Genomic DNA, 22,523 nt, shown 5'->3' on the forward strand with positions numbered 1-22,523 from the left:
CTGTTTCCCAGGTGTTTGGAGTAAGCATATTGAGTAGCATGATGGTTGAGAGCCATGGAGAATGGCCTGTGACTCAGATTCTGGATGTAGTCCCATTAAAATGCAGCATGTATGTGTGAAGCATTCCCTAAGAGGTACTATATACTTACCACCACTTCATTTTTAGGTCAACGAGCACAAGGAGAAATTTTCTTTTGGAAAGATTAGGAAAATAATGGAAGATCACAAGATTTAGCTATCCCCTGCCCACCCCCTTGAAATGCAATGCTAAACTGCAATATACAAACTTATGCAAGTGAAATTTGGCAGAATTAGGGAGCTTTACCTTGGAGGAGAACCAGAATGAAAATGCTGTGCCTGAAGTAAACATTAACGTTTTATTTTATGAATATGTTCCTCCTTTTAGTGCAGCATTCCCTAGATTCTCCTAAACTTTATGATTCTTGTTTGACTATCATCTGTCTTTTACAGGTGAGGCTTCACAATTCCAGGTGGTGGTAATAAAGCCCATACTTGTAGATCTCCCAATATCCCAATCTGTACAATATAAAATCTGAATTTATACAAGTACAATGGCTTCCATGTTTAGGATGTGAAACATTTCTTCATGTTTTTGGTGTTTTGATTGTTTATATGACTTTACATGGAAAAAAAAAACCACAACCATTATTATAGAGGTGGATCTGGGAAAATAAGATTTACCTAGATTTTAGCTTTTACTGGAAAATGCATTCATACATTACTTTGCCCTAGAATTTCCACTTACAGCTACAAATCCAATTTCACCAGTTTCAATAGACATAACGATGATAATGATAATTTATTAGTACTTTTTATGTTCTAGGCAATGCATTAAGTTCTGTCCTTATAGCACCTTAATGTCCATAATAAGCCGATGAGGTAGGTGCTGTTATCATGTCCATTTTATCAATGGAAAAAATAAAATTGAGAGTAATTACATAAATTTTCTCAAAGTCACACTGCTTTTCAGTGGCAGATCTTGTAATCCAATCTAGGTTTGTCTGATTCCAAAGTTTAAATTCTCAATAATGCTCCTCCATTGCTAAACTATTTTTGAGGCAATAGCACACATACAAAAATGACCATACACTAAAGCCCATGTGACTGGAACCTATATGAACTCTCAGCATTTAATTTGTGTTGGCTTCTAGGAACCATCGTTGATTATAAACATTGTCATGAGATCAACGTCAGTGCGTACAATGTAGAGCTAAGGAAAATATAAAGATACTGTTTAATGGTGACCCTACACTAAAGAACCAAGCTGTAATTAGGAACAAAAGCATCTATCCAGAAGATCCAGGCAAGAAGACAAGAAATGAGTTCAGACGATGAGAGAAAGGAGATACAGTGATAGCAAAGTAGGCTTGAAATGGCATCAGGGGTAGCCTACAAAGATCTGAGGTACCGAAGAAAGTACAGGCATTTTAGAAGCCTACAGCTTCTCCTGTGTGAGGAGAATGTTTTTAAAAATACCAGGCATTTAACAAGACACACAGCCCTCTAGGAATTGGCATCTCCCTTACTATGCAGTACAGTGAGGCCCCTTATTAAACTGCCTATGCTTTAATCCTCAGGGAGTTTGAACTGCTAGGAGATGTACTGCAAAAGATGAGAGAGCATGAGTGAAGAGGGAAAAGTGAAGTGAAGGGGAAGAGAAAGGAGAGAAGGAAAAATAAGAGGGAGGCTGGCTATAGCAACTAAATCCAAGTGAAGGAAAACTCAACCAATGAAGATGTCAAGATCCAGAGATCATGGGAGGATGAGATCAGAACTACCAACAAAGGGAAAGAGTAGGGACTGGTACATGGAAGAAAGTTCAGTGGAATCATTTGGAGAATCTTGTGGTAGAGCCTGATGGTTTTTACCACCTAAACCCCATTACTTTTATAATTGCCCATTGCCCTACTTGCATGCTCTTGTTCATCAGCCCTTTGTGGAGTCTCAAGTCATCAGGGTTTGCTGAGTTGGTTTCTTGCACAGGTTTGAGGAATCACTGGAAGAAATGAGAAATAAACCTATGAGACTGGGGATTAGAGAAGGTACTGAAAGAGAAAAACAGAGAAGCAGTCCCAGTATTAGAGGACAGGAAGAAGAAAAGAAGAAAAGCTCCTGCTGGCAAACTATCATATTTACTGTCACTTGATGTCAGTAAGGTGGATGAAAGAACTGGGAAAGACAGAGATCAGAGGTCAGGTTGGATACCATTAAATAACTCAAGTACTGTGGGTAGATGGGAAGAGAGGTATAGGTAAATTTAAGAGAGGAAATGAGGACAAAATAAAAAGGAAAAACAGATATATGGGTAATAGAACCAAGGGGGCAAGAATGCTTCAAAAGACAAGGAATTAAATCTCTCATCATCCATATTCTCTCATTTCTCCATCTTTCCCCCTCCTTTTCTCTCTGTTTCATACACCATACACACACACACACAAAACAATGAATCCGAAGATTTACCTCTATCATATTTATCTCACCATTTTCTATGCATATATATACATACTATATGTACATATACCCACATATATATGGACAAGTAGTTTACCAGTCTACTTCTGTAAAATTTTGAATAGCAACAAAGGTCCCTATTTACAAATGGTTACTGGATTATGGCAATTTTCAAAGCCTGGAAGACAGTATAAATGTCATCTAGATGTAGTGAAGCATAAAAGACATTTTGGATGTTAGAGCTCAGTCTTTTAATATGCACCAAACCCTAAAATCTGCAATTATGTGGCGGTAATAACCATGTGAGTAAATATGGTGTACATCTCAAAGATAATAAAAGAAATGTTCCTCCTAGGATGCTTTCAATGCTAAATTTTGAGTTTGCGACCCCTGAATGTTATAACTTTAATGTTGATATTAAGATATTCAGCATAAGTGAATTTGATTTGTCAAAATACTCAAAAGTAACAGAAATATTCTTTTCAGAGCCAAAAAGTACACAGAAATTCTGTTAGTGAATCTATCCTTGATATGTGCAGAGATCTGACTAAAGTCATATTTATACTTTCAGTTACAAAATTAGAAACAACCTAAATATTCATCAATAAAAGGACTGGTTAAAATGAATCTTGGTATACTGATCCCTTAGAAAATTATATTATTTAGGGGCACCTGCGTGGCTCAGTGGTTGAGCATCTGCCTTCAGCTCAGGTCGTGATCCCGGGGTCCTGGGACTGAGTCCTGCATCAGACTCCCTGCAGGCAGCCTGCTTCTCCCTCTGCCTGTGTCTCTGCCTCTCTCTGTGCCCCTCATGAATAAATAAATAAAATATTTTTAAAAAAGAAAGAAAAAGAAAATTATATTAAAGTGTGTGTGTGTGTGTGTGTGTGTGATGTATAGGAAAAAAGTACAGAAGTATCCCAAGTGTTAGCTGTGATTGTGAGTTTACGAAAAATACATAATTATCATTTAAGAAACATTTTTATTTTTTTCCCATGAGGGCAAATGTTAAATTTAGAACTTTTAAATAAGTTACAAGAATACAATTATCTACATTCAATATTCCAAAACATTTTTATGTAAAATAATGATGGCTGAATTATCAAAATAGCCCATTGACTCATTCACTCATTCACATAACACACTTTTATGTATATTCATTACATGTCAGTCACTCACCTCAGGTATATAGAGATGGTGGAAACAACATATTTGTCTTTAAGAAAAGCCATGTAATCAGAAAACTGGAGAAAAATCATGCTTATTTAGATCTATTGGGCTAGGAAGCATTTTGATGCTGCTAATAGTATAACCCAACTATATACTGTCAGGTTGGCATAATTGGGGTAGGTACAATTCTCTAGATGGCAATACAACCTAACAACCATACTATCCCCAGCAGAAGTCCAGTCTGTGGCCAGAATGGAACTGAGCACTGCAATGCATGTAAGTTTATCTTCCCTGTTCTAATTTTCCCATCTTGGTACATAGTCCCTAGGTTTGTAGTTCCCTACAGCCAAATAAGGACCCCTGAGGCACACCCTGCATAGTCTGGTGATTTCCATATTAGGGATATATCTGGTTCAGGATTCCATAGCCAGGGAATACCTATAAAGTAATCCATCAAAGATAGCTCAGGATTGTATTCTGCATGTTTATTAAAAAGGAGTAAATGAATCAAAGGAATGCTCCATATCCTTTCCTTTGGGCTCAGGAAAGGATAGGATATGTACTTCAACCACAATTTATAATCTTAGAACCTCCTCCAACCCCAGTGGAGCTATTTATCATCTCAGTGCTAAATGTAGCCCAGAAAGAGAAAATGAGCCTTCTGTAATGAAAAGTCTGAAAGTTGGGACTATAAATAACTGCATGAAGGGCTCTATGCCCCATATATACAGACTCTAGCCATTGTTCAAGGTGAAGAAATCAGTGATGGCACAAAAATCAGTCACTGAACCTCAGGAGATGTCTTGTTCTCTGTGCTCTGTGTTTCTCTATAGTGTCTCATTCCTGATCAAGTTCTCTCCCCAGGGAGCACTAATGGGCTAATGGCCACAGAAGTCTGTTTTGTTCTCTAAATGAGCAGGATCAAAGTGTGCTTGCTCTGTGTAAAACTCAACACTACTTCTGACTTCCTCAGAGGACTGCTATCGCTCTCCTGTACCTTTGATGACGCTTCAGAGCTTCTTTTCCAACCTCTTCAAAATACTTAACAGGCTTTAAGGAAAAAATACAGTTCATTGAAGAAAACAGACATTCATCTGAATCCCAAGATTAAAGAGGGCACAACCTACTAACCAAACACAATACTAAGGGTTCTGGGAGAGCAATTTGTATAATTGTTTTGTAAAATATCAGTTTCCTAAAAATATTAGCCAATATTTATCAGGTGAGAAGCCCCTATCCTATGCATTTATCTGCATTAAAACATTGAGTCCTTATGATACATTCAGAAAGTTGGTAGTATTGTTGGTCACAGGTTCCTGAAAAGGAATTTACAACTAAATAATTTATACGAAATAATACAGGTAGCAAATGTCTAAGTCGCCACTCTCCCTTATTCTGATCAAGGATTTATTTTGTGACCAATTTTGCTAAAACCACTTTGCCTTTATTTTTTACGATGTTCTAAAATTATAAGAAGCAAGAAAAAATAACTATACCTAACTTTTTTCTTAACACAAATGCCCATTCAGGTCATTTATTTCCAGTTTTTCATTCACATATACTTTACCAGAAAATACCATGAACATGTAAATTTTCAAGTATTTTACTATGAAAACCCTTAAGCATAGAGAAAAGTTAAACTATAACTGTAAGTACCCACATATCAAAAAGTAAATTATAGTTCACTTATATCTATCAATATATTACATACAATTTTACATCCCTCTCTAATTTTTTTTGATCTTTTGGTATTTCATTATAACCATTTTTGTTGTTGTGTAACAACATTTTAAATATCTTCCAGGCCTTCTAAACATTCCATAATGTGGCCCATTCTTCTTGTCTTACTTTGTGTCTTATCTTACTTGAATCCTAAATACAACTGTTTACTTCTCTCAAAGAGATTTACCTCCCACTCGTTGCCATGCTAAGGTCTGTTCCTGGAATTTTCCTCACTTGAGATCCTAGGAGTGCTCTAGACATATAAAGATGACTCACAAATGCCTGTAGATTGATAATGACCTTGGCCTGGATGACAGGATTTTTAGCGAGACTACAATGGATTATTACTGCTATAGGATGTGTTATAATCTTTTCAATAATGAGTCAGGATTATGCTAAGCACTAAGTATCAACCAATCCTATTTACTATAAATATAAAAATGCTTACTTTTATTATAAAATCCCTAAGCAATGTTTCAGGTAATTAAACCTCTTAAACCTGTAAGGGCAAAGGCCAGTATTCTCACCCCTTACCTGCTTTTACACTTCCATCCTGTATGGGGAATATCAGGGAAAGGAAAGTAACTAACCCAATGTCCTAATTCACAGAGAAATACTTTCTAGAGCATATGTATGTTACTGATGATTAAATGTGATCCAAAACACATTTGAAGGATTCCTAGGAACATTAACATTCTTATCTTCATTCAGTCAGCAAATTTATTCAGCAGTTATTCTGCACAGATACTCTGCTAGGTGCCAGAGATTCAACAATAAATAAATTCTTGGGATCCCTGGGTGGCACAGTGGTTTGGCACCTGCCTTTGGCCCAGGGCGCGATTCTGGAGACCCGGGATCGAATCCCACATCAGGCTCCCGGTGCATGGAGCCTGCTTCTCCCTCTGCCTGTGTCTCTGCCTCTCTCTCTCTCTCTCTGTGACTATCATAAATAAATGAAAATTTAAAAAATAAATAAATAAATAAATAAATTCTTACAAGGAGCATTCACAGTGAAGGAAAACTAGTGACACAATATTCACTTCAGAAATCATATGAAAGTGCACTGTGCCAATACTGGGGAACAGAAAGGGGCAGTGCATCTGTGAATGGTAGAGAAAATATGTCAAGGAAAGCTTCCTGCAATGTGTGAGCTCAACGTTAAAGTCTATGTAGGAGCTGATTAAGGAAAAAGGTATAGAGAGACTTTTCCAGAGTGGTTTTAGCAAAAATACTGAGACAAGAAGCATGATGTACATGGAAGACTTTAAGAAGCTCTTTTTTCCTATCTAGTTTGGGATAAGAAAGATGGGAAAGATGAATAGGCAGGGCAAGATCATTTAGAACCCATGTGCACTATTTAGGAACTTGGACTTTATTCTACAGGAGTTAAGAAACCACTTAAGAGTTTTAAGCAATGAGTGACATGGGTAGATTCTCATTTTAAGTAGATCATGGTAGGGACAGGGAAACTAATTAGGATAATTTTTCAACAGACCACAAAACAGATTTTGGAGGCCTGAACCAAGATAGTATCAACAGGGATGGATATGAAGAAATGAGGTAGAGAAACAGGTGAGATTCGATTTTGGTGTGATTCTCAGGTTTAGGAGTTTAGAAAAAAAGATAAATTTAGTTTAAGGTAAACTCAGTAGAGATTCAATATACTAGAAATATGAAGTAGTCTGGGATAGGGGCAGGAAACTGGAAAGAAGAATATATTTCCAGTGCAGTTTTGGGACTTTCAATTCCTACCAACACTGGTATGTCAACCAAGCTCTCCACTTAAAATCAGTGGTATGGTCTGGATATTTGTGTCCTCCAAAAAATCATATGTTGAAATTATGACCCCAAAGATGCTGACATCAGGAGGTCCTCCTTTAGGATATGATAAACTCATTAGAGAATGAATTCATGAATAGGATTAGCACCCTTTTAAAAAGACACGCAGAGTTCCCTAGTTTTGTCTGCCATGTGAGGAAGTGAGAAGATGGCTTTCAATGAGGAAGTGGGCTCCACCCAGACCCTAAATCTGCTGGTACCATGATCCGAGACTTCCTAGCCTCCAGCTATGAGAAATAAGTTTCTGCTATTTATAAGTAAGTCAGCTTGTGGCATTTTATTATAGCAGCTGGAATGGATTAAGATAATCAAGAATACAAAATTTAAAAATGGGGTGGCCCAGGTGGCTCAGTGGTTTAGCGCCACCTTCAGCCCATGCTGTGATCCAGGAGACCAGGTATCGAGTCCCACATCAGGCTCCTTGCATGGAGCCTGCTCTCCCTCTGCCTGTGTCGGTTCCTCTCTCTCTTAAAAAAGTGGTGTAAGACAGCTAAATCTAATCTCTCTTTTGGAGCTAAATTGCCATTTTGTGCATCAAATATGTTACAGAGTGAAAAGGGCCTGAGTTTCAACCTAATAATAAGAAAGTAGATTTCAGATTTTATTAATTAAATCAATATTGCATATAGAAATTCAAGAGTTAACAATATTTCTTTGACTCAGTTAAGTGAAAAGTGATAATAATTTACATAAAAATATGACCTGAATATTTTTATTAAATTAAGTGTTCAAATCAGAACACTCAAATCAATTAATGAGAATAGGAATCTCTCTTGACCTTTTCCTTTTCAAGGAAACAAACTAATATCAGTATTTTATTTCAACAAAATCTCAAAAAGAAGAAGAAAATTCCAAAATAAACTCAAGCATAAGGTAACATTCATTTCAATCTCCAACATATTTAAATTACTGGACAATGAGGATTAATGTTCAAAATTATAATTCTGTGTCATTGCAAGTTTTATAATGAGATGATTTAATTATTACTACTATATTATTCTTCCAAAGGAAAGAAAATTCATAAACGTACATTACAAAAGGTTACCTCAAGGATCAAAACAATAGGTTTTCTTGCTTAACCTATAGTTAATTGAATCAGTTAATGAGAATCTAGACATCATTTTGTTTTATCACTTGGATTCCCTTGTTTGATTTACAGTACTCTAAAAAAATACCTTTAATCTTTATGAAATGTCTTACAAAGTAGAAGTAATGATGGCCTTTCCTGAATCAAATAAGAACTATGTAAAAGAGAAAAAGAAAAACTATAAATGAACATAAATATAAATAAATATAGCCATTTGGCAGAGTAATTAGCAGGCCCAAATTGTCTTCATAAGGGTTACATGGCAGAAATTTAAGTATGAATTTCTCTAGAGAGGATATTTGTGTGAAGTAAAACTGGAAAGTTCCCATAGCCAATTGGAATGATTCAAACTTTATCCCACTTGTGCTCAAATCCACAACCCTATTGATTTAGATAATCTCTGGATGGATGGAAACCCCCTTTCAGCATCTTCTCCAAAGTTCAGCTGGAAGAAGTTGATTGCTAAAGCCCTACAGACTTCCTGACATAAAAGTTGAGATTAAAGGTTATTTCCTCTCAAGCTTCTGCTGAATATCCCTATGCTGTGAAATCAAGAGGTCAAATAAAATGACTAGAACATGGAAAACAAGGTTTAGGAAAAAAGTATAAGTAAGGTTAAGAAGCAGCACAAGAATCAAGGTCCCTTTGCCTTTGAAAGACATAAAAAACACAAGGTTAGAGGATCACAGGATGATATTTAGCAGGGCTGTTGTTATTCCTTAGATGTAGACTCTTTTCAAAATGCTTCATTGATCTAAAATGATCTACATATCAACCTTGTCAAGAAGGCAGATATTTTTTTTTTTCCAGGCAATGCAAGGCTGGAGTCAAAACTAGCATTTAAAACTATTTAAAACTAGCTACCATGTGTTGATTATATATTAACTCTCACAATCACTGTGTAAAGTACATAGTAACACTTCTATTTTATAAATGAACTAATGCAAGTAGATACTAAGTGGGTTGGAAACTAAAATTGCCTAGTATGTAGAAGAGTTAGGATTGAAAAACTAAGTATGTGGTAGTACACAGAGAGAGAATGTGTGTGTCTTCCAGTATACAATGTTGTTCCCCAGGATATAGTTTAACATATTCCATAAAGGTAATGAGAAATCCTTAGGGTGAACTGTTTCAATGTTAAGGATTCTTGGGCAGCCCCAGTGCTCAGTGGTTTAGTGCTGCCTTTGGCCCAGGCCTTGATCCTGGAGACCCAGGATCGAGTCCCACGTTGGGCTCCCTGCATGGAGCCTGCTTCTCCCTCTGCCTGTGTCTCTACCTCTCTCTGTGTGTGTCTCTCAGGAATAAATAAATAAAATCTTAAAAAAAAAAAAAAGAATTCTTAAAGTAAAAGTCAAAAGCAAAAATATATAAAACTAAAAACAAATTGACAATATTGTTTCCCTCTTTATCTAGAGACAGACACACTTGTAACTATACCCACTTATTAACTCATTAAATTGAGTCCTCCCTTGACCACAAGGAATACAGGAAATAACATATATTGAAATTTGAAAATGTGCCAAGTACATGTTATAAGCGTTATTCTTCAAAATTTCACCCACTTCACAAAAGGAAAAATGAAGCTCAGGCAGAATTTTGTCTATGGCCATACAGCCTGCATTCTGGAGGAGTGGATTTTGTCTCCAATGCCAACCACCTTACACAATGAAAATCTTCTATTACATGAATCCTCCCTGCAGAGCCAAGTCTTGTTCCCACTTGCCTTGTGTAATCCTGCTTTGAGAATTCAGTGCCCTAATTTCACACTCCAAGTTGCGAACTTAGCCTAGTTCTTGTATCTAATATGGTTCCCAAATAATTAGTTTTTGACTTAGGAAAATGGCATGAAATGGAGTCTAAAGAAATTAGCTGAAGGAATACTGGAAGGAAAATCAGTAATGGAGAATAAAAACTATTCTACCACTAGGCCAAAAACCAGTTCCTACAGAAGGGAAGAAAATGAGAAAACTGAAGAGGAGGAAAGATCCTTGTTTCATTTCTGGAAGTAAATGTGAGAACAATAAAACCAAATGTGACCTGGAGCATTCCCCTACATTTTAGTCACCTTTCCTTCAGAGAGAAAAGCCACTTTCATGGGTTGGTCATGTTATTACTATTTAATTCCTGACTTCTTGCTACTTACCTCATCTGTTATAGTTTAATACCTTCTATTCCCCTTGGCAACAAGATTGACTATTACTCTGAGTTAACGGTGGAAACCTAAGAGAAAAAGCTTATAACCCATGAACATAGCTTGTGGGACAGGGTAAGGATACATTTCTGATAGACATGATAGGACCAGGTGTTTGTATATCACAGTGTAAGATGTGTGACACACAATGTTTCTTTTTTACCTTTTTAGCCAAAAAGAAAGAGAAATTAGAGAGAATGTATGCAACTTCTTGATCTTTTTCCAATAAATTTTAGTAAGAAAGTGTTATCACATCCCTATAATTAAAGTAAACACTGCTTTACTTTTGCAAATATTGTACATGATTAATGAAGTCACATTCACCAAATTGAACACTGAATTCAATTCTCAAATCTATACTACTCTGACAACCTCAAATAGCACTTTCAGTCATACTTTTATCTAAATATTAAAATAGACCAATAAAATCAGTAAGAAGTTATAAAATTAGAAACAAATTTGCTACATTTAATTAGATTTCTCCCATATCACAGAGTGGCTATCAACATACAATTGTTAAGTGGCTAATTGAATGAAAAAATCTTCTACACTTACAGAAAACAGACATGCTGATAGTTGACCATGAAGATACCTCCCTTTAATTTTTTTAAAAGATTTTTATTTATTTATTCATGAGAGACCAGAGAGAGAGGCAAAGACATAAGCAGAGTGAGAAGCAGGCTCCATTGTGGAGTCTGGTGTGGGATTCAATCCCAGGACCCTGGGATCACGGTCCTGAGCCAACTCAACCACTGAGCCACCAAGGTGCCTCAGATACTCCCCCTTTCAAATACTGGAGTTGGTGGGATGCCTCTCCTTTGCCTTTGTTACAAAGCATGGATCCTCTTTCATTCTGTTACACTGAACTAGGTGATGAGGAAACACTGACATTCTAAGTGACTTTCAAGCCTGGATGTCAAATAGGCCTTCTAGTGTTTCTTATTAAAGTGGAAATCTTATCACCAATTAGATTAATGTTTACTTATCTGTCTTACCTACAAGACTTGAAGTTTTTTGAAGCTAAAAACACTGTCACACTTATGTCTGTACTTCTACAACAGTACCTGGCATATAGTAGGCATACAATATATGACTTTGGGATGAACTGGACCTCTCTAATCAAGTATGAATTCAGGGAACAGATTAGATCTCAGAAGTCTTTTTAGGCATTACATTTTATGGCCTTATGATTCTATAACTACTTGCATTTTCAAAATAGAGAATGCATGCATTACCCTTATGTTTCCTGGCATATATATTAATTTTGAATTATATGGCACAATTTTAGTAAAGCTGATGATACCTTGAAAAAAAAAAAAAGGAAACTGGACATGGCAATCAGCTCTCCCTTATTATCAAACCAGAACACAGTGTGATTAAGCTGTATGCCTGTGGATAACAACATTTTCCTGTAGACATATTCTCTCAAGAAAACACAAGTAATTCTTATCAGAAGTCAGAAACAGAAGAAAATGTGGCAGCATAAGTATATATAACATATGCATTCCTTCATTCTATCAAGAGTTATATATGAATTTTATTCCTCAGTGAATAAAGACAGTAATACCCGCCTTTGTGGAGATTGCATTTTAGTGGGAAAATATAAATAAGAAATAACAAACACAATATAGTACACAACATAGGAAATTATTTGTACATTAGAAGAAGGTTGACACCATACTAAAAAATAATAGAGCAGACTGGGGCATTAGAAGTCCTATGAGGAGTGTCACAGTTTATCTATAGAGTGTTCAGTGTATGAGCCATTGAAAAGTTAACCTTTGAGCAAAATATTCAAAAGAAAAAGAGATATCTGAGGAAAACATTCCAAGCAAAATTAATAGCAAGTGCAAAGATTGAGGCAGTCAGTGTGCCCAATGCAGGCAATTGGGGCTAAAGTAAAGTCAGCAAAAAAAATAAAAGTGGAAAAAAAACATTTAAAAGGTAGTAGAAGAGCATGGGTCTCTAGCTTTTGACCTGAGAGAAATGGTAAGCTATTACATGATTTTGAGCTGGCTTGAGACTTAACAAGATTACTCTATTTGCTATGCTGAGAAAATACTATAAAGAGGCAAAAGTAGAAGCAAATAGACCAATCAGGAGGCTGCTGTGATAACCCAGATGAGAAGCAGGGTGGTAGCACAGCAGAAGGAAGAATGAGAAATGGTTGGCTTTGGATATGTTTTCAAAGAAGAACTAGAAAGATTTGATGTTGGTACAAAGAAAAAAGTAAATTCAAGAATGATGCTGAGGATTTTGAGCTGGAACAATCAAGAGTAGAGCTGCCATTAAAAGACATGAAATAGACAATATGTAAAGTAGGATTTTTTTTCTTTTCCTTTTTCTTCCCTGTTTTTCTTTTCTCTTTCTCTCTTTCTATCTGAAACTTTAAAGTTCATCTTTGAATGCAATGGGTTTGGGATGTCTACTGGACATTTTAGTAGGCAGTTGAATTTCTAAAAATATGAAGTTCAAGGACACTTTGAACTAGAAATATACGATTGGCCTTGGATAACATGGTTTTGAATGATGCAGATCCACTTATATGTGGATTTTTCAAATAGAGTACAGTACTATAAATTCATTTTCTCTTCTTTATGATTTTCAATAATGTTTTCTTTTCTCTAGCTTCATTTTAAGAATGCAGTATATAATACACATAACATACAAAATATGGGTTAATTGACTGTTTATGTTATTGGTAAAGCTTCTAGTCACCAGTAGGCTATTAGTAGTTAAGTTTTGGAGGAGTTAAAAGTTATATACAGGTTTTCAACTGTGCAGGGGTCAACATCCCTAACCCCTATATTGTTTCAGCTGTATATTTATGAGTCATCAGCATGTACTGCAGATTTCTTACAATGAGATGTGATGTGCTCACTGAGGAAATCTGTGTAGGAGAGGAAGAGAAGAGAAGAGAAGAGAAGAGAAGAGAAGAGAAGAGAAGAGAAGAGAAGAGAAGAGAAGAGAAGAGAAGAGAGAACAGGACAGAACAGGGGAGGGGAAGGGAGGAGAGGAGAGGAGAGGAGAGGAGAGGAGAGGAGAAGAGAGGAGAGGAGAGGAGAGGAGAGGAGAGGAGAGGAGAGGAGAGGAGAGGAGAGGAGAGGAGAGGAGAGGAGAGGAGAGGAGAAAAGAGAAATCCTAGTATTAAGCCTGAGGGCTTGTCAGTTTCAGGAGGTCCAAGAAAAAGGATGAGGGAGGAAAGGAGACTAAAAAGTGGCCCATGAGACTGGTCACTACAGGGTCTGGAGTCCTAGGATCTAAGTGAATAAAGTACTTGTACGACAAGAAAGCCACTTCATTGTGTAAGACTTAACTTTCATTTGAGGACTTTAAATATTCCAGGCACTTCAAGCCCACACAGACTGTAGGATTTCACAGGAGAATCTGGGGTATTACCTTTGCTAATGGCAATATCTAGCTCAGGAGACATTCTTCTGCAAAGTGAAAAGATGTCAGTTTAGTCAGACATATAGACTGAGTAGATTTTTTCCCAAAAAAATGAAGTTTTAGGTTCCATCATTAATATATATAAACACAGTTGCTTCATAATGCACCAGAATACAACAGTAATCATATATATTTATTTATTTTTAAAGATTTTATTTATTCATAGACACAGAGAGAGAGAGAGAGAGAGAGAGGAGAGAGAGAGAGCCAGAGACACAGGCAGAGGGAGAAGCAGGCTCCACGCAGGGAGCCCGATGTGGGACTTGATACCGGGTCTCCAGGATCAGGCCCTGGGCTGCAGGCGGCGCCAAACCACTGCAGCACCGGGGCTGCCCAGGAATCATATTCATATAACCTACTTGTTGTATATAAACCTGCTACTTTAGGTGAAAAATTATGTGTAATCTTAACTTAGGAAAGCAGTAGCATCTTGTCCCCAGGATTTTTCAGATGATTAAAATAAATACACTAAAAATCTTGTAGGAAGTCAGGGGGATGAAAGAACATATCATTTTCAGTTTAAAAAGAAGATGCAATATCATATGACCATAATAACACTAACAAGTGAAACAAAAATAATTACATTTTATTATCTGTTAGTATATTTGTATCATCTCATATTCAGCCATTCACCTACAAAGTTCTTAGATATTATCTCAGTTTGAAAGATGAGAAAACTCTGACTCAGATATTGTAGGACATTTCTATTTGCCATACAGATAGCAGGTAACAGAGGATCCAAAATCTTTTCCAATGAACTAGGAGTCAGAATTTCTTAGGTTGTATTTTTCATTTTGCTGTGATGACCTGGTAACCTTAATAAATCACTTGGAATATCTGGGCTTTAGGTTCTTCAACTGTAAACATAGAGATGCTTATATAAACTTGAAGGATGACTGTGAAGGTGAGTATAGGCAATTAGATGCACAGAGTAAGGCTGCTCTTACTTCTGGGGAAGGACTGAAGAAGAGTCATCACAAAGTGGAAGGTAAAGGGGTGAAGCTGAATAAGAATGGGCTTAACATGCTGGCTTCTTAGCCACTGCTGTAGTTGACAACAAAAGAAGATAAGGAAATCCCAAGAGAACTAGAGGGGGAAAAACAGTCTAGAGCCTCCAAGCTAATGGAAAGATAATGACCTTAATTAATACATTTGATCCTAATTTATATTTCAAGGATTAAATTTACACTGACCTCTGAACCTCAAGTAATGACTCATAATAATCACAAAATAAATTCGGGAGTCACACAGAATTGCCAGGATAACCGTGGCATAAACTAAACTTTGAGTTTCAGAAAAAAAGGGGTGTTAGTGTTAAAAATTCTGCTGTGAATACTGACACTTGCCAATGCCCTGTCCACCTGTTCTGTGGTATATGGTTAGGAAATGGCACTGCCTCCTCCTACATGCAAAAGTAAAGACAGTTCTGTTATTCAAAATTATCTTCAATATCTAATCCAAAGGGGCTCATCTACAACGTATGGTTTCATTGTACAGAATTATACTTTAATATTCTATCACTCATTGGCTTCAATACTTTTTCATCTATTTAAAGATTTCAAGGTTAAGCCCTTACTTAGATGAGCCAGAAGTGTTATCTAGGAACTCCACTGTTCTATAGGAATACACAAAATGATGATCTAAGCCAGAAAATGTCCCAGAAATTTCAAAAGTATTCACCATAAATTTGTTAATAATCTATTGCCAGCAACAAGGATATGAAATTACAGATAACTAATATCAAGTCTTTAGCATTTAGGGGACTGCTTTTTATTGGGTTCAGCCTGATTTAACTTAAATTTTCAATCGTCTTTCTTCCAGGTTTTTAAGAATTGTTGTCAAACAAGGAAATAAATGCAAATGTTCTCCCATAATTTACTTGTGTGCTATGATTCTCCATTGACAAGTCCAAATGCATTTATCAGAAGATAAACAATAGGACTATGACATTACTAAAAGTCAAGAAGCTGTTGGGGATCCCTGGGTGGCTCAGCAGTTTGGTGCCTGCCTTTGGCCCAGGGTGTGATCCTGGAGTCTCAGGATCGAATCCCACTTCGGGCTCCTGCATGGAGCCTGAGCCTCCCTCTGACTGTGTCTGTCTCTCTCTCTCTGTGTCTCTCATGAATAAATAAATAAAAATCTTTAAAGAAAAAAGTCAAGAAGCTGCTTTTTCAGTCCCTCATAACAAGTGTCCTGTTGTGATGCTTTTGAAAGTACTTGAGCTGTATTTTTTCTTTAAATATAAAGTTACAATTTAAAATCCTAGACAGCCAATCTCAGCTATACTTTTTATGCCTAATGTAAATGTTATTCCCAAGCCACATCAAAGGCAATAAATATTTAGCTCATTCAATTTCATACCATGATCTGGAGAAAATTGAACCTGAAATCTGTACTTTGGGAAGTTCATGCCAATTGATAAAGATAAGCAGATAAGCCCACCATATAAGAATGTGTACACATTCAACATTACCCAACAGCTGATTCTCAAGCATTAAGCAATGAAAATTGCATCTGTTTTTAAACACTTCTCACCAGATTGAAATCTAATGTACACTTTGTGACAAAAAGATAGCATCATGCTGAGATTCTCCACTATGTTATCTGTAGAGAAGCTATTTCAAAACACTAATGGTTATATAAGATATTGGTGGTAAGTCATAAAAGTGCTGAGCTCTAAAGAAGCCAAAGCACAAAATTACTAGTATTTTCTCTGTTGCAGCTCAAGGAAAGCTACATCATTAAAAATAGAAAAAATATTTAAAAATATTTTTAACATATAACATATAAACATATAAAGGGTCTCTTCTTAAGCTGGTATTTACTCTCAAGTTCGAAGAAGAAAGGAATGAACAGTCTATCAATTCTCATTAACCCATAACATAAAAATATCTAGTGGGCTCACCAACAGATAGTTAGAATTAGTCAGAAAATGTGGGTTAGAGGTCAGTAGAAAAACATACTTTGTTAGGAGGAAGTAGTGCTACCACCATATAGTGCTATGGTGTCATCTCACTCAGTGATTATAAATAGAAAAAATGATAACATGGAAAATCTGATATAGGTCAATTTGCCGTCTTTTACTGATTTGGAGTCTTTTTGATTCACATCAAAAATTTATTAGATAAAATTACTGGTCCTCCTAAACTCAGATACAATGAGGAGAAAAAAATTTGCAGATATGCATAAAATCCTAGGATAGCTCGCCCAGCAAGACTGTGGTTAGCAATAGCACAGCCCATGTAATCCACAACCTGATAAGGAGTATGTGGGTATACTGTAATGCAAGTGGAGATGGGTTCCTGTCCTGCAGAAGTCCACTCCTCAAGTGACACAAGCCGAAGTTATCTTTCAGGGGGAAGAAGTGAGCTTCAGAGTAGTTATTTCATGATCACAAGAGGCTTTCTCAATGTCCAGTATACAGTCTATACCAATATGTACATACAGTATAAGTCTATTATATTTAATTTATGCTTTCTGAATAGACTTATGGGAAAATATTAATTTTCTCTAATTTTGCAATAACAGAGCCCTATAATATATGTTACTAAATTCCAGGGACATCATGGTGTTATAGCACAGTTTTATGGTAATAACCTGATTGATGCATGATTTATAAGCATTAGTCTTGGCCAAAATGTAAATGGGCCAACTATACCCTTACTCAGGGTATTCTAGTGTCAAAAACTGACTTGTGACACATTGAGCTGAGCTGAAATCTGACACCAGGTTCACTGGGAGCTGAATTTCTGGTTGAGTAATATAATGACGTAGATGTCTTGAAATTGAAGCCTTCTGGATTCCAAACTGACAAGATCTATAGAGACCTGGAAAGGATTCAGGAGGAGACACATTTTCATGATTACCAGGTTGGAAAGCTACAACTGCTAGAAGAACGAATACACTGATTTTATTCAGTTAGGAAAAAAAAAAAAAAAAAAAACTATGGTAACCAAATCTTTTCAATTTCCATTATACATACATAAAAGAAAAAAAATACTCTTTAGGAAATTAAGAATACAAAAATCCCTAAAGCCTAAGGTCATTAAATATTGTATATATTGTACTGTCAAATATTGGAAAGGATTATTAAGATAAATATGAAATTAAATGCTTTGGCAGTCTACATTAATTTTCATCATGTGGGGTGGAATGGGTACAACTGTAAAGTAGTACTTTGGGGCTGTATTAACAGTCAACTGACAATATATTCATGCAACAAAACTTCCTGGAAATTTCTGTGCACATATAAGGCAAATTTTAGTGGTTATCAGAGTCCTGTATCTTCTTTCCAGCCAACAGTTGTGAGACTTTTGGGGAAGAAATCCAATTAGTTCTCAGTTTCCTCTTTTTATAAAACAGGAATAATACCTTGGAGATTGTTGACAGGAAAATGGGATTAAAGTGGAGTAATTTGCTCAATGTCTGATACACATTAAGTACTCAATAAATGTTGAGAGTATTTTGTTTCCTTTTATTTATTTATTTATTTTATTTTTAAAAAAAATATGTTTCCTTTTAAACTAGGAAGAAATAAAATTATAATATTGGGTACTACAGTGGAATTTACTACCACCAATTTTTCTTTCCCCAAAGCTTTTCTTCCCTGATCAATACCAAGGATTTGATCAATGCTAAGTCTTAGAACACAGAGAACATAAACAAGACAACAAATGAAACAAAATTATTCTTTCATTTTACCCTAGGAAAAAATGCTTCTGAACATAGACATTCTGGAGAGAAAAGTCTTGAATAAATTGGGTACTGCCTTTAAAAAGAAGGAGGAGGAAGAAGAGGAGAAGAGACATTCTTGACTTAGTCTACAGAGGGTTTCAGTTATATATTAATTATGATTCTTTTGATTCTAAGAATCATATAAACTGGTTTAATCAAAATGATTTATTTACAATAAGTATATGAGAGGGACTGAAATCTACCATCAGAAATGAGGCTGGGCACTACTCCAATACTCTCAGTAACCTCTGTAGTTTTTTCTTCTGCTCTCATTGTCTGTTTCTTTTTTCCTAATCCCATCTCTCTCTTCCTTCCATTCTGGTTGTTTTAGTTCATCTCTGTTTCTGCCTGCTTCTTTGAGCTGTATGGTAAAAATGTTGTTTATAGCTCCTCAGGTTTTCACTTAGAGACAAAGTTCCCAAGGAGACACTATCTCTATTTATTAATTTTGGTATTGGAACTATCAGGTAAGGACTATGATTGGAGGAGAGGAAGATGCTATCCTGGGTCTCACTGGTATTCTGTATTGTGAATTCTAGAATTACTACATGGGGGGTAGAAAAGGCAAGAAGGGATCATTTTCCAAAAGAAAGCTGATATTTGGTTACCAAAAGTATCCACTTCAATATACATCTATATACATATATATATATGGATATCCCATATATCCATATATATATATACACATAATTATATTTCTATATTTGTATACAAATTGGGCCTTTAAATATTTTAACAGATTTGTATTCTAATGTCTAGTTGGATAATTGAGCAATATATATTGATTCTAGTACACAACAGAACTGTAGCCTATCAATATGAAAAAGTATATATACAATGATTCTATAAAATAAATTAATAACATATAAAATTCACCAATTACAACAATGTACATGATAATAATTTTGGTCACATTATAGATTTGTCCATGAATACAAATGTATGTTGGACAAAATGAATGTGATATCCCTATTCTAATTTAAAGAATCTATTGCTTCAGGATATTGACTGTCAAGTTTGATGCTATATATAAAGCCAGCCACTCAACAGCAGGTCAGTGAAAACACAGCATGATACTGGAGTCCAAACAGGTTGAGGACAAAACACTAGGGCTGTGTGTAACAACCATATTCATTTTTAAATGCTTCACACTTTACAACCAATGCCTTTCTGACACCTTCACACATGGAAATGTAATATTTATTGTAACCCAATCAGAACCATAAGAAATCTCTTGTTCTTTGCTCCTCCCCACTTGACCTGGTTTTCCAACAGTGGTTCCAATTTTAAAAAGCAACTCCCTTTTTCTAAGCCCTTAGGCAAAACACAATGACCTGTTTTCTGCCATAATCTGCATCCCATCCATAACCAAAATACATAAATCAACCTTCAAAACACATCCAGAGGGATCCCTGGGTGGCGCAGTGGTTTGGCGCCTGCCTTTGGCCCGGGGCGCGATCCTGGAGACCCGGGATCGAATCCCACATCGGGCTCCCGGTGCATGGAGCCTGCTTCTCCCTCTGCCTGTGTCTCTGCCTCTCTCTCTCTCTCTCTCTCTCTCTCTCTCTGTGGCTATCATAAATAAATAAAAATTAAAAAAAAAAAAAAACACATCCAGAGTCTTGATACTTCTCTCTACCTCCCTCACAACCACCTAGGTCCAAGCTATCATCATCTCTTGCCTGAAATATTGCAGGGCCTTCTAACTGGTCTCCCTGCATCCATTTATATGTCTCTATAACCTATTGTCAATAGTAGCCTGAGTTCTGTTTTAAGCCTAATTCTTAGGCTTCTCATCTCATTCAAGTCAAAGTCTATTAGCCTACAAAGCCCCATAGAATTTATATACCCCTCCACAGTTCTACCCCTCTTGACCTCTCTGGAGCAGACTATGTTTATCTCCTATAATTGCCCCCCTGCCTCCTGCATTCCTGCTACAACAGTTACTCTGTTATTCTCAAAAACACTAGACACACATGAACCTAAGGCACTTGTTATTCTCTAGCTGGAATGCTCTTTCCTATCTCTACATGTCCTATCCCTCCCTTCTTTCATTATTTTCTCAAAGGTTACCTCCTCAGTGGACTTCTCCAAGCCCATCCCTTTAAAATTCTAGACCTTGGCTCTCAATCCCTATTCTCTGCTTTATTTTTCTATATCATATTTATTGCCATCTGACATACTATGTATTTTATTCATGTACCTGTTTATTATCAGTATCCTCTTCTCCTAATAGCATATAAATTCCATTAAAACACATATTTTTACTTTTCTGCCCACTGCTATATCATCAGTGCCCATGATTATCCTGGAACATAATAGATGCTCAATAAATACGTTTGCATGAATGATTATTCAGAAAGGAGAGGTAAATCTATAGAAAGGAGAGGAGAATCTGTAATTTGACAAGATGGGATATACTGGCATGGAAATGACTGGAAACACACTGACACTGGCATTATGAACCATATTTCTTTTACTGCCATAATAAACACATTGCTTCTCACCAAGTAAATGACCAAATTGGAATATTATTCTGAGATAGGATGGCTAGCTTCCAAATCAACAATACACAAATATGTGGTGCTCTAATATGCATTGCTCAGTTTACCCTCCAAAGAACTCTAAGAGCAATACAGGACCACCTCTGACAATAAGAGGAATTTGGATTCAGTTACTTTAAAAACTCACCAAGGATTACATATCCTGTGACAGAGTCTGGGATTAGACTTCTGCTTTCAATCAGGAATGCCTACATGTTTGAAACAAAACCAAGTTTATTTTTCTTCTCTAAGATCTTTTGAAAGATTCTAAAATCATTCTCAAAAGAATGCAGTGTTTTTATCAGCTTGACAACAGATTTTTTTTAATGTACTCATGAAATTTCACTTTTATTTAGAACCATATCATCCTAATTGTTGCTATGAGGGACAATGTATTTTCCTATATACTACCTTCAAGTGAAAGCACTAAGCAAGCCTCATTCTATTTCTATCTTGACAAAATCATCCTGATAACACTCAAAAAAGTACTAACTTCTTGAAGTGGCAGACATATGGTTGTTGTTCCAGAAATTCAAATGTCATTGAATCCAAACATATTTGAAAGATGTGGATTCCTGCCATGATCACCACATGTGTGCCACTCCAAATAGTACTTCACTGAATGATGCTTTCAAGAACATCACCTTTTTTATTGAGTTACTACTAAGTGCTAAGCACAGAGCTTCAGGAATAGACACAAAGATGAATAAGGCAGCCTCCATATTCACAAGAAGCATACAATGTCTAAAGATGACACATGCTAGTAAATGTAGCATGCTATATTTTAAAGAATATTGGAATAAAACTTAAAAACCCAGATGGGATTCTCCCTTCCTCAAAATCACACTTTCCTTCAATGGCAGGCAGAAGTATCACAGCAGAAAAAAATAGAAGTTGGTATGGAAATATAGAGAAAATAGAATTTAATTTTAATGGTAATCAGAAATATTGGCATTATATAGGTTATAGGTATAACAGTGTTACTTAAAATTATCTACCTGAGAAATGGCATAAACTTTTAAAAAGTACAAATTCCTAAGCATCACCCCATAACTACTGATTCAGTGTCTGTATGATAGGTAAATGACTTAGAAGGCTGCATTTTAATAAAGATTTCCAGGTGATTCATATCCATTGTAAAGTTTAACAACTGCTGAGCTAAGGAAAAATGTGACGAATAACCTAAAACAAACTATCCTTTAAGCTTTCAATAACAATTGACAGATTCCTTTGGGGGTAGGAAATGGAGGGAGATGCTCAGGAAGAAGAATGTAGACATTCTTCTCTTGGTAAAACTCTGTATTATTTGTACTTT

The 22,523-nt window shown here is 36.0% G+C and overlaps 1 protein-coding gene across 10 annotated transcripts in view; it reads right to left on the reverse strand.

Moving 5' to 3' along the window:
• The window catches only part of LINGO2 (leucine rich repeat and Ig domain containing 2), a 1,123,953-nt gene that overhangs the window by 909,748 nt on the left and 191,682 nt on the right, over window positions 1-22,523 (reverse strand). For 2 of the 10 annotated variants that reach the window (XM_072841602.1, XM_072841606.1), the window contains exon 2: window positions 1,931-2,017. The exons of the other annotated variants lie outside the window; for them this stretch is intronic. The gene's annotated coding sequence lies outside the window, so the exon portion shown is untranslated. The remainder of the gene's footprint in view (window positions 1-1,930; window positions 2,018-22,523) is intronic. 10 annotated transcript variants of the gene reach the window in all.

This window comes from Canis lupus, chromosome 10, assembly GCF_048164855.1.
Source record: "Canis lupus baileyi chromosome 10, mCanLup2.hap1, whole genome shotgun sequence".
NCBI lineage: Eukaryota > Metazoa > Chordata > Mammalia > Carnivora > Canidae > Canis > Canis lupus.